The following is a 12,337-nucleotide window of genomic DNA, read 5'->3' as shown; positions in this document are numbered from 1 at the left end:
ACCTATTACTAGTATGTTGGGTATGATATTTTGCTTTAAGGGCTGTGATTGCATGGCACACTGTTTTTTTGAAGTATGTGTTTCATAGTTTGTATTGGGGGGGGGTGGAGATTACTTGGATGTCTGCTTTGGATGTCTCTGTTGCTTTTGCAGATTTTTATTCAGAGCCTCTGAGTATGTTTTTTTGTATTTCTGTGTGTTTTTTGCCAGTGCTGTTTTAATGGGTCTATGTGAGACTGGTGGTATGATGCAAGTATTTCCTTTCTCCTCTTGACTTTCTGATCCAGTCTTGGGCTGAGAGAGCTTAGCTTCCAGTTTGGTGTATAATTGCATCTCTCGCATGTATTAGTGTTTGGTGGTAGGAGAAGAGGGTTGTCTGTGTACATGAGGCAGTTGTAAAATTGCCTCAAAATGCCCAGATTCACCAGTTGGACTGGAGAGTACACCTGAAACTGCCTTTTGGAAATGCCTGAATAGGTACAATGATCTATATTACTGAATGGCTGGTAAGGTTGAATAGAGAGCCTTGTCCTTCTGTACAGTATAGGGGGTCTAGTGCTAGAGTTTATAAGTGCTTGCTATGAGCTTTGAGCAAGTGCCGGTCTGAGAAATGAATGGCTTGAGTGCTTAAGTTGAAAGTTTGTCTAGTTCCAAGGGAAAAAAAAATTGAAGAGCAGACTTTGTGGAGCCGGGAATAGCTACACCCTAGCTAACCGGCACTGCCCAGCACGCAAAACCGGGCAAATGCATTTTTTATAGCAGGAAAATGAAAGAGATAGAAATTAGCCCAAAATGGCCAATAAACTACTCATTTCTGGGCCACTCCTCCAGGGCCAGATAGGCTGCTCATAGCTCCCCTCTCTCACAAGTGAAGAGAGAAACTACCTTATATCCAAGTAAGGTATGGGCAAACACAGAGATTTGTAACACAGCCCTGAATTCAGCACTATTCTGAAAACTGGACTATACTAGCTTAGAAAGACAGGAAACAAGTATATATTTTTTTTCCAGAAAATGAAGCAGATACAATAAAAAAACACTTTAAATGCACAGAAAAGGGTACTTATTGTTATATATCTCAGATCGGAGTTCTAGTCAATGCCCCTAGTAATAAAGTAGGAAGAAACACAAATACAGTAAAAGTAGATGAATAAAGTGCAATTTAGTATATATATATATATATATATATATATATATATATATATAAAACAATAGAAAACAAACAAATTGATTTAAACAAGTTACCCAATTAACCAGAAAAAAAGTACAAAACTGAGCCCTGTTCAGGCAGTCTTCAATCACACAAGTTCTAACTGTACACTTCCACTACTAGGGTGCAGGGGAACCTTCTCCAAAAAAGATGGCCAGAATCAGTGCTCAAGTTATACAAACAAAGCTATATTCAGCAGGCCTGAATCTGGTTTATGCTACAGCAGCAAGGCGCACCAATTTCAGAAAGAAACAGTTCAGATGAGCAGGCACAAAAAGCCTGTGACCAGAAATTCCCAGCTCAGAAGGGCAGAATCCTGCCTCTCCTCCCACAAGAGTGCAGACCACAAACCTTCTTAATGTAGAATAACTGGCCTAAAGCCTAAGTGCTTAAACCAGAACTAATACACTTTTAGAATAGCAGGCACTGAGCCTTCAATCAGCAATCCCCAGCTTAGAAGGAGTAAGCTACCTGTCCTGCCACGACAGTGCAGACCACAAACCTTCTTAATGTAAAACAACCGGTATGAAGACCAAGTGCTTAAACCAAAAGTTACAATTTAATTAGGTTACTACCAAGTGGTAAAAAAATGCAGTAGAATAAATAAAATTGAATACTTTTTAGAAGAGGCAAAAGCAAAATAAAGTAGTAGGAAACACAAATACAGTAAAAGAAATGAATAAAGTGCATTTTTTTTTACTTGAGTTAAATTTTCTACACAAAATCCTTCACTTTGCAGGTAATCCATAACCTTGGTTTGTATTAACGTCTCCATTACTAATCCTCTTTTCTACTTTTCCACTTTGTTTTCTTATTTTTTGTATTGTAAAATTCTCCATATCCTGATGTCTTTGCCTGTATTTCTCTTCAAATATCTTTGGTACTGCACTTTTTGCATTGATTAGCTTTGCTTTCTCCTTTGCATAAATTTTGCACTATGTTAAAACTCGTTTTCTTTCCCATGTTCATATTTTGTCTTCAGATGTCTCCTGCTCCTCTTGTTTCTCCTTACTTTGGGGACTAGTTGTTCCATCATGCTTTAAAATGACCTGTGTTAGACTTTTTACACTGGATCCTTCACTTCACAAATATTCTATTACTTCAACTTCTAATTTTTTTAACTTTTACTTGACTAATCTTCTCTTCTACATTCTCTCTTTTTGATATTATTTTTTTATTGTGAAATTTTCCATATCTGGATACCTTATCCTACATTTCTCTTCAAATATGTTTGGGCTGCTTTTTTGTGTTAATTAATTTGGCATTTTCATTTATATAAATATTGCACCATAATAAATCTGTCTTTCTTTTCCATGTCCATTTTTCTTTTTTATACCCTTGAAATATCTCTAAATTTTCAAACTTCCTCAGTCACTTCTTTTTCCAAATGGCACAAGGTTTCTTGATCTATGTAATGTTTTTCCTGGAGCTGTTGTACGCCACATAACACAAGCACTCAGGTCACTCCAGAACAAGTACAAATATGACTCTGTCATTGTTCATGTTGGTGTGAATGACCTGAGATGTACCTCCCTGGACTACATGAAAAGAGACATGGAAGAGCTCTCTGATCATGTAGCCCAGGCGGGTATGACCCTGCCCCTGAGTAGCATCCTGCCCTCACTAAGAATGATACCTCAGTATAAAGAAAAAATGATCAATTTCAACAATTGGCTAAGCTTCTGGTGCCATTCAAAGGGGATCCAGTGTGTCAGCCTGGGAAGACATGCTCGACAAACCGCATTGCTTTGCAAGAGGCAGCTTGCGCCTATCACCCCTTGGCTTTCGAATACTGTCCAAGACTCTTGCTGCTCCCATAGTGCCTTTTTTAGGCAAGACTCAAAAGTCAAACCCACCTCCATAAACAGCACAAGTAAAAAACTGAGGGTTATGCTACTCAACGCCAAGAGTTTAAATCTCAAAATGCACACGCTCAAAGCACTCCTCAGTATGGAGAACGTCGACATCTGTGCAGTAACTGAAACCTGGTTCAAGGCTCCACAGAGCACCCCAGCACTACCGGGCTACAACTCATACCACACATTTCAGCCACAGAACATGGACCGAAACACAAAAGGAGGGGGTATATCCATATTCATCAAAGATACCTACACCTCCAGGTTAGTGGCACAGCATGATACCTCTGAGATCATCCATGTGCAGCTATCATCAGGCAAATCTGCAATGCAAATTGTGGTCTGCAACAGATCACCCTCCATGACCCATGACCACCACTCCACCTTTCTGGAGACACTGGAAAACATGAAGGTTCTACTGGACACCCTGATATTGGGTGATTTCAATTACCTTACCATTAACTGGGAAAATTACTTAAGTACAAACTCTCAGGCTCAGTGCTTCCTGGAATTTATCAGCTCAAATGCCCTGGATTAGCTGGTAAACTCCCCTACCAGAGGCCACAACATATTGGACCTGACCATCACTAACAGGGGCAACAGGTGTTCCGTACAGGAGGTCAACCCATCACTGGTTAGATCAGACCATAAACTAATCACCCTGGATGTCCACAACCCACCACCATCACCAACCAAGGAAACCACAGTGAAAAACTTTTCTAAAGCAAACTTCACCTAACTTAAGGCAGAGGTGGTAAGTTTCACAGCCCCCACACTAAAGGATAACACTACCCAAGATGTAGAATCCTTTACAATTGCATTCTATGAACACCTACAAGGATGCATGAATTGTGCCATCCCTAACAAAACCAAGACTCACTCCCCTAAGAGAAGGAAACCAGTCTGGTGAACCCCTGCCATAAACAGGTTATACAACAAAAGGAAGCAACTAGTTCAGAAAAAAAGCAAATCCCAAGAAGGAAAGACACCCCTGATCAGTATCAGTAAGAAACTAAGGTCCCTCATAAAATCATCTAAGGCTAACTTCAAAAGAAAAATAGCAAAGTATTTGAAAGATAACCACAAAGCCTTCTTTAGCTATGTCAAGAATCTAAGTGGCAACTGGCATATATGCTCTGACCTAATGCAAAATAGCCCAAAATATACAGAACCTACTGATATTGCTAACATCTGGGTAGATAGATTCAGTGCAAACTTCACCTCCCTCTCACCTTCAAAAGGGCCAACAATAATACCGGAAAAGTGTAGTGTCCCGGATATCACTGAGGCACAGGTGAAAACAGCCTTTCAAAAGCCAAAAACACAGCATCAATGGGGCCAGATGGTGTCCCAAGCTGTGTCTTGCATGAACTACAGAACAAACTAGCCCCCCACCTAAATACACTGTTCAATCTCAGCCTCTCCACAGGCTTCATGCCCATAGAATGGTGCACAGCAACGGTTATTCTGCTCCACAAAGGAGGGGCCACAACTGACCCTGGTAACTATCGCTCCATAAGCCTGACTAGCCTGGTCTGCAAGGCTATGGAGCGCATCATCATGGAACTCATTAACAAAGACATCAGGAACCTCCAAACACTTGACCTGACCCAGTTCAGCTTTGTTAAGGGCAAATCATGCCTACTAAACCTGGTTGACTTCTTCGAGACAGTCACCAAGGCCATAGACTAGGGAAAGGTGGTTCACACAGCCTACCTTGATCTCGCCAAGGCATTCAACACCATTCCTCACTCGGGTATTATAGAAAAACTCACCAGCCTATACATAAACCCCTACGTCACAAGATGGGTTGCCAACTGGCTTACAGACAGAACTCACATAGTAAGAATAGCGGGCTCCAAGTCCGACTCTAAACCAGTCACAAGTGGTGTCCCACAAGGCTCAGTTCTGGGACCCCTACTGTTTGGCATATATTTCTCAGAAGTACAGCAAACACAGGAGGACTATGGCTAAAGAAGTTCGCTGATGACTGCAAACTGGGAGCCATAATTGACTCTCCAGCTGACATGGGCATCCTTCAAAAAGGCCTTACTGAGACAGATACCTGGTGTCAAATTCATGGCCTCAAGCTAAATGCCAAAAAATGCATAGTCATCCCATTTGGGAAAAACAAAACACCCACAAATTACCACATAAGCAGCAGCCCCCTTAATACAGAAGAGGTAATAAGAGATCTGGGGACCCAGGTAGATAGTAATCTGTCCTTTGACAATCATATTGCCAAAGTAGTTAGGAAATCCTTCTATGTGGCCCATCTAATTACTAAGGGGTTTGCATCTAGAAATAAAGAGGTTATAGTGCCCCTCTACTCACCACTCATCAGACCCATCATAGAGTACAATGCCCCATTTGGGATGTACCTCACAAGACACTTCCAACAGCTGGAAAGACCACAAAAGCACCCCACCAAGAGGATTATTGGCCTCAAACATATGTCCTATGCAGCGCGACTGAAAAAAAACTCTGGCTGTACTCAGTGACATATCGCTTACTCAGAGGTGATCTCTGCCTGACTTACAAAGCCATGTCCAACTCAGAATTGATGGACATGCTCCACCTAAAGAAATTCAAGTCACTGCGAGCCACGTTTTCTCTAGTGAACTAAACCTCACCACAACAATAAATAGAACATGCTGGAGGGATAGATTCCTGTCACAGAGACTCCCCATGCCTTGGAACAAAGGTCCTAGCTACATTAGGCAGATCCCCTCACTAACACTCTTCAAGAGAAGCCTTGACGAGTGGATGGGTAACAGAAAATACACCCCTGGGATCACTTCATTGGCTCTGCTTGACAGAGGCTCAGTTAATTAATCAATGGGGTGGCGAAAGCCGACACACTCTGGCTAGGCTTATAAATGCCCGCGGGCAGATAGCCTAGTACCTACCTATGAACCTATTAATAAACACAGATTTTATTTTGAAGCTTCTCAGAGTTTTTCTTGTGGAAGAAAATTTCTTTCTTCTAATGTCTCTCAATCTTTTTGCTTATCTTTTGTCTTGAAATTCTCTGCTTTTTGCATAATAGTAACAATACTAATTTCTTTCTTATCCTCAATTGTCCAGTCTATCATCTGTATGGATCTTTTTAGGCCTATCAGTTTTGCAGTTTTTGTGGACTGCTACTTCTTTCTGCAATGGGGGGAGGGGGCTGGGCCTGGCCTAGCCCCATTGTAGGTATATTTCCATGTCTTTAGGATTCTATATTGTCATTTTTTCCAGCCCTGTTACCAGTGCAACTACCAGGATTGGGCACTTTTTATTCTGGAACTTGTGCACCCAGCCATCTTCTTTATTTTTTAACCTATTTATGTTCATGATATATGCTATATAAAATACAGTCTATATATCAGTGTTTTCTTGGTGAGATTTTGTGACAATTAGGGTCCACATCATGGAGATACTCACCAAGACTTGAGGATGAATTCAATTTCAGCAATACCTCTCTCCTTTTGCTGACTTTTATCATCTCACCATCCGGACCCCAAATACCCAGGTGAGTGAGGTTATCAATGATGACTGAGTGGTGGATTGAGTCAAAAGGCCTTGGCCAAGTCTAGGTAGACTGTATGCACAGATATGACCCCATCTAGGGTTTTGGTGAGTGTCTTGAAGAAGTCCACCAAGTTTAACAGACATGATCTCCCTCTGACAGATGGGCAGCCACGGTGGTGCAGCTTTGCATTGCCACCTCACAGCAAGAGGTCCTCTGGTTCGATTCTCGGCTGGGGTGCTTTCTGTGCAGAGTCTGCATGTCCTCCCTGTAGTTGTGTGGGTTTCCTCTGGGTGCTCCGGTTTCCTCCCACATGCCAAAGACATGCAGTAGATGGATTGGACACTCTAAATTGGCCATAGGTGTGAGTGTGTGTGTATGTGTGTGCCTTCTGTGGAAGATTGGGCACCGGGCTGGCAACTCGACACTGTAAAACTCCACTGCCAATCATGAGTGGACAGATGATCCGCTGTGGCGACCCCTAACCAGGAAAAGCCGAAAGAAGAAAAAGAAGAAGAAGGAGAAGAAGAAGATCTCCCTCTGACAAAGCTGAACTGGGTGTTGTTGAGCATTTGACAATTTCCTATATCTTTGTTAATAAGGTCCATGATTATTCATTCCATGGCCTTGCAGATAGGGCTGGTCAGGCTAATGCGTCTATAGTTCCCGAGATCCATGGATGCACCCCCTTAAATGCATCCACAGACCACCAGCAGGGTCCATTCTACATCTTCTTGGCTCAATGGCAGCTGCCATTACTTTAGTTCCTCTGATCAGGTTTTATATGAGTGGACCATTGCAGTTCAATGGTAAATGAGATGTCAAGCCATGAATTTTCCAGTGCTCCTCACAAGAAATTTGCAAAACTCATATGCAGTGGTGGCTAGTCTCGCATGGTTGTGGCTCTGGTTCAGTCCTTTGTTCTCCCTTCTCTCCAGGCCACAGTGAACATGGACACTTTTAGATTGGGGTGGGGGATTTTTGGGGAAAGACTGTCCAAGGGATATGGGGCCCTTTAGAAGCCAGTCTTCTTATCAACATTCTGGACATGAGGGCATTACCCGTACAGTTGTAGATCTTTCAAAACTCCCTGTTCAGTGGTGTGATCTTCATCCAGATGGACAACATGTTGGTAGTTTTGGTAAATCAACAAACACAGGGAAACACATTCTTATATTTAGTGTCACAAGACCATGAGGGTTTATCAGTGTGTGCTATCTTCTTACTATTTTCTGATAGCAATGCACATACTGGGGACGTCTAGTGTTCTAGTGGATAAATGGAGTAGTTCTATCCTTCTTTCTCATGACTGGTTCCTCCCTGCGGAAGTGGTGGAATATATCTTTAGCTGCTGGGTCCGACTGTGCTGTGATCTATTTGCTTCCCCCTCCTACAACAAATGGAGCAAGTACTTTGTTCTAATCCCAAAATAGGGGGTGTCTCAATCAGACTTCTTTTTGCAGAATGTCCAGATTTTTGCCTCAACATTTCGGTCTGTTACTCATAAAATCTTTGGTTTTCTGGAAAATCATGGGGATAATCTGAGGAATTAAATTAGTAAGAAACATCATATATTTGAGTTTCAGACTTCATATCATTTAGAAATTTAAATTTAATACATACTATGTTATTCTAGCAAATTTGCAAGTTTATAAGAGCATTATTTAAAATCTGTCCCTATTTTTGAGCCTGTGTACCCCAATTATGTCAAGCTTCATTCAGATTTTTTTGGGTTAAGGGGTTGAGAGGTATGGTATCAATAATTCTCTTTAATGATTATCCACCCTCTCCTCTCATCCCAAAGTTTCTGCAGAAGGCAATGTTGAGCAAGGCTACATTGATCCTCATTGCTTCAATTTGGCCTCAACGGGTGTAGTTTTTCTTCCTCATTGCTTCATTTTGGCCTGAGCAGATGTGGTCTCTCTTCCTATGGTCTCATCTGATTTACCTTCCACATATTCTTTCTCACTCTTCACCTGGACATCAAAGACCTCAAGTTGACTGAATAATTTCCCCAGTTCTGATGACTGTCAGACAGTTCAGGATTTCATCTCAAGTAAAACCATCCTGACTTCCTCACAGAAACTCTTGACCAGCAAGACTTACAAACATAAACAGAGAATATTCTCAGTCTGAGCTTGCAGTAGAAATATACATCCCTTTTATGCTCTCCTCCCGGCTATCTTAGATTTTTGGCTTGCTTTTTTCATAGTGGTTCTTATTACTCCATTATCAAAGTGGAGTTGGCAGCTATGTCCAATCTTCACAGTGGAGAAAAAACAATTTCCATTGCTTCCCTTAAACTGTCTAGGGCGCTCTTAAAGGGTACCTTCCTGCTATGACCTCCCATTAGGGATCAAGCTCCTCCTCAGGATATTACCATTTTCAGCAGACTTTGATAAGGCTCCCTCTTGAAACTGAAGCCACAGCTGATTTCAAACATCTTTCCTAGAAAACTGTATTTCTAGTGACAGTTTATTCTACATGAAGCATGTTGGCATGTCATGCCCTCTTGTATAAAGTCCCTTTATATGATCTTCAAGAAGGATAGAGTGACTATGAGAAATATCCATATTTTCTTCCTAAGGTGGCTTCTGAATCATCACTCAATCAGTCTATCAATCTTCCTCTGCTCTTTCCATAGTTTGTTAATAAAGAGGAGTACCTGCCACATCTTCTAGACATGCATCATCAACTCAGGGTCTACTTACATTGCACTAAGAACATCAGAAAAATAGACTAGTTATTTGTGTCCTTTTCCTGAGAAAAATTTGGTAAAAGAGTCTCCAAAGTAACACTTCCCCTCTGGCTATCTGAATGTTTCCCCATGCCTACAAGGAGAAAAAGATTACCTTTACATAGGACTCCCAAGGCTCATTCCACTAGGTCAGTTGCTACTTCTACTGTTTTTTTTTCTCCAAATTATCAGCTACTTGGTTGACTACATTCATATCTCATTATGAATTGGACTTACAGTCTAGGTCCAGAGCTTCTTTTGCTTCAGCTGTATTCTAGAATATCCTTCCATGAGTATTCCCAAGATTTATGGTAGTGGGGATTCTGTTCCATTTGTTGAGGAGCAGATGAAACAGACGACATTGGATATGAAAGTTATGTACTTATAATAACGATAGATCAGTGCTCTCTGCTTCCTTGAGGAAAGCTGGAAGTAGACAACACAGATATACCATTATGGAAAATATATAACTTGTTTTTTTTTTTTTTTTTTTGAGGACCTGTTTTACTAGATACTTAAATGTGGAAAAGGAAAATGAGTCTGGATAAAGCAAGGGATATAATTCCTTATATTAAAAGTATGCAGTCATAGACTGTCATTGTCAAAGCACTTGCTAAATTAGCACACTCCTAAAAAGACGAGATTAGAAGATAAATTAGCACACTCCTAAGGAGACAAGATTAGAAGATAAATTAGCACACTCCTAAGGAGACAAGATTAGAAGAAAGTAGCAGTAGTGTTGGTGCTGTTTTAACCAAGTATATGTTGTAATGAAGGAGCAAATGTTTATTTATGTAATTTTCTGAGGTACGGTTAGTTCAGGAGAGATTTGTTATGGTTTTCTAGATAGAGCATGTTCATTTTCATGTTTGTATTTATTTTTATCATGGAGCACTGTTGTAATTTATTGCTGGCAACAGAGACAGATCTGGCTGTTATAGTGAGCAATGCTTTTGATTTATTGAGATCAGTGATTGAACTGGGCTTAGGAAATGTTTGGCCAAAGGATTGTAATTATATAGTGATGGCAATTCATGGTCTGATGTTTGACCCAATGTAAAATTTAATACACTATAATGATGCAAGCATTTTGCAGCTTAGAGTAATAGAGCTATACATCAAATGTTGGATTTCTGTCTAGCTGAATACCTAAGAATTTCATTGAAGAATAGCTTGAAGTCATGTTCTTTCAGCTATGATGATTTGATACAGGTGACTGTTGTCTAACTGCAGGGACCCTATAGAAAATAATATGTACTACGATGTGTTATACTTAAGTAGAAGGAAGAAGTGTGTTAGATTTTGTTATATGGATGTCAAAGATGCTTTCATAGATGTCTGGCCAACGTTTGATGTGGTAAAACAAAGAAAAAGCACAAAGCCCTCCACATGTTGTAAGAGACTCAGTCTAGACCAGTACAAATACATGTCATTGACAAAGTTGTTCACTTTATGCCATTCACTAGCTATGTCTTCTGACAAAATTTCTATATTCTCTAATAACTCTTGAATTATTTCCACTACCCATTCATTAAATGTCTCTCTTTTTAACAGGTGAGTAGGAAAGTGCAGTGTTTCATTTTTGTTTCATTACCTTGCATCTTCATGATAGGTTGTGTTGGTGCATGATCTGAAATCCTTATCAGACTTGTTAAAATTTTAAATTAGATATATATGCAGTGAAATATAACTACTAGCTAGTGCAGCCCAGTGATTGTAGCTGAGGGAATAATACATGAATTCTGTCAGAGTTTCTACTTCTGAATTCATATCTTCTCGCCTTATGAACAAGCACAGACCCCCCCCCCCCCCCCCATGGGACCACTGTTATAATGTTCTAGAAGAGGAAGTGAATTTACCATCTCCTCATTTTTATATTGGAAAGACAGCTTGAGAACCAGTGAGGGCAGGGCAAGAGATTGAATGAGCTGGAGGGTAGTTTAAAAAAACACGTGTAACCATGTCAAATGTCTTGAGCATGTCAAAGAAAACAGCTGCAACCATTTGTTCACATCCATCCTGACATAGCTGGATGAGGCCAGCAAAGCAGTTTCTATGCCGTACATTCATATGTACATGTTCATATATATGCACGCATATATCTATATACACATATATATATTTTTTTCTGTGTTTAAAACCTTGATAAGATGGCTGCAGAAGATCATTAGATAGCAGGTGGCTATAAAACTGAGTGGGTATGTCATGTTCAACTATCTTTGATAGGATGAGCTTTGGAGCAGTATATTAAGTATGAGTATACAAGATCTGTGATGTATTCATGGAATGGCATCCAAGCAGGTGTGGGGGGTGCAAAGACAAGCACAACATTTATGAATCTAAGATTTAAAACAACAAATCATCTGTATTCATAAAGTGCAAAGTATCATCCCTTTATCAGTATGTACCCTCAGCAGTTTTGCTGTAATCTTGAACTACAGCTGGCTTTTACTACTTATGTGTAATTGTTGATGTTTTGGAAGTTACAGACTGCAAATGAAGTGGACCTGCTTACATGTTCCCAGAATTTTGTTCAAATAGAAAACATTTTTGCTATACTTTATATACAGTCTTTAAGGTCTACAGAAATAGTCCTATATAGTAGTGTGCAGTTACCCCTTACCTCCCATTTACATGTAATTCTAGAATGCTGTTCAAATGTAGAATGCTGTCCATTAATCTTTCATTTGGTCTTGATAAATATGCAAAAGCAACCTTTAAAGCAGGAAAACTGCAACATCAAGAAAACATCAGTTTGGGACAAGAATGTTATATAAAAGAACCTGAGCAAGAAGGAGTATATAAATATTTAGGAATTGATGAAGGATCAACAATAAATTGCAAACAAATGTGAATAAAAATTAGTAAGGAATACTTCAGATGACTCAAATTAATCCTGAAAACAGCACTGGCATCTAGGAAAAAAATCCAAGCTATACACCAATTTGCTCTTCCTGTCCTAACTTACAGTTTAGGAGTTATTGACTGGCCTCAAAACGTGTTGGAGAGATTAGATAGGA

The sequence above is a fragment of the Protopterus annectens genome, chromosome 2.part0 (genome assembly GCF_019279795.1).
Source record: "Protopterus annectens isolate FY-2018-M chromosome 2.part0, PAN1.0, whole genome shotgun sequence".
NCBI classification, from domain to species: Eukaryota; Metazoa; Chordata; order Ceratodontiformes; family Protopteridae; genus Protopterus; species Protopterus annectens.
The sequence above is the reverse complement of the archived record's forward strand: the minus strand, read 5'-3'. Positions refer to the sequence as shown.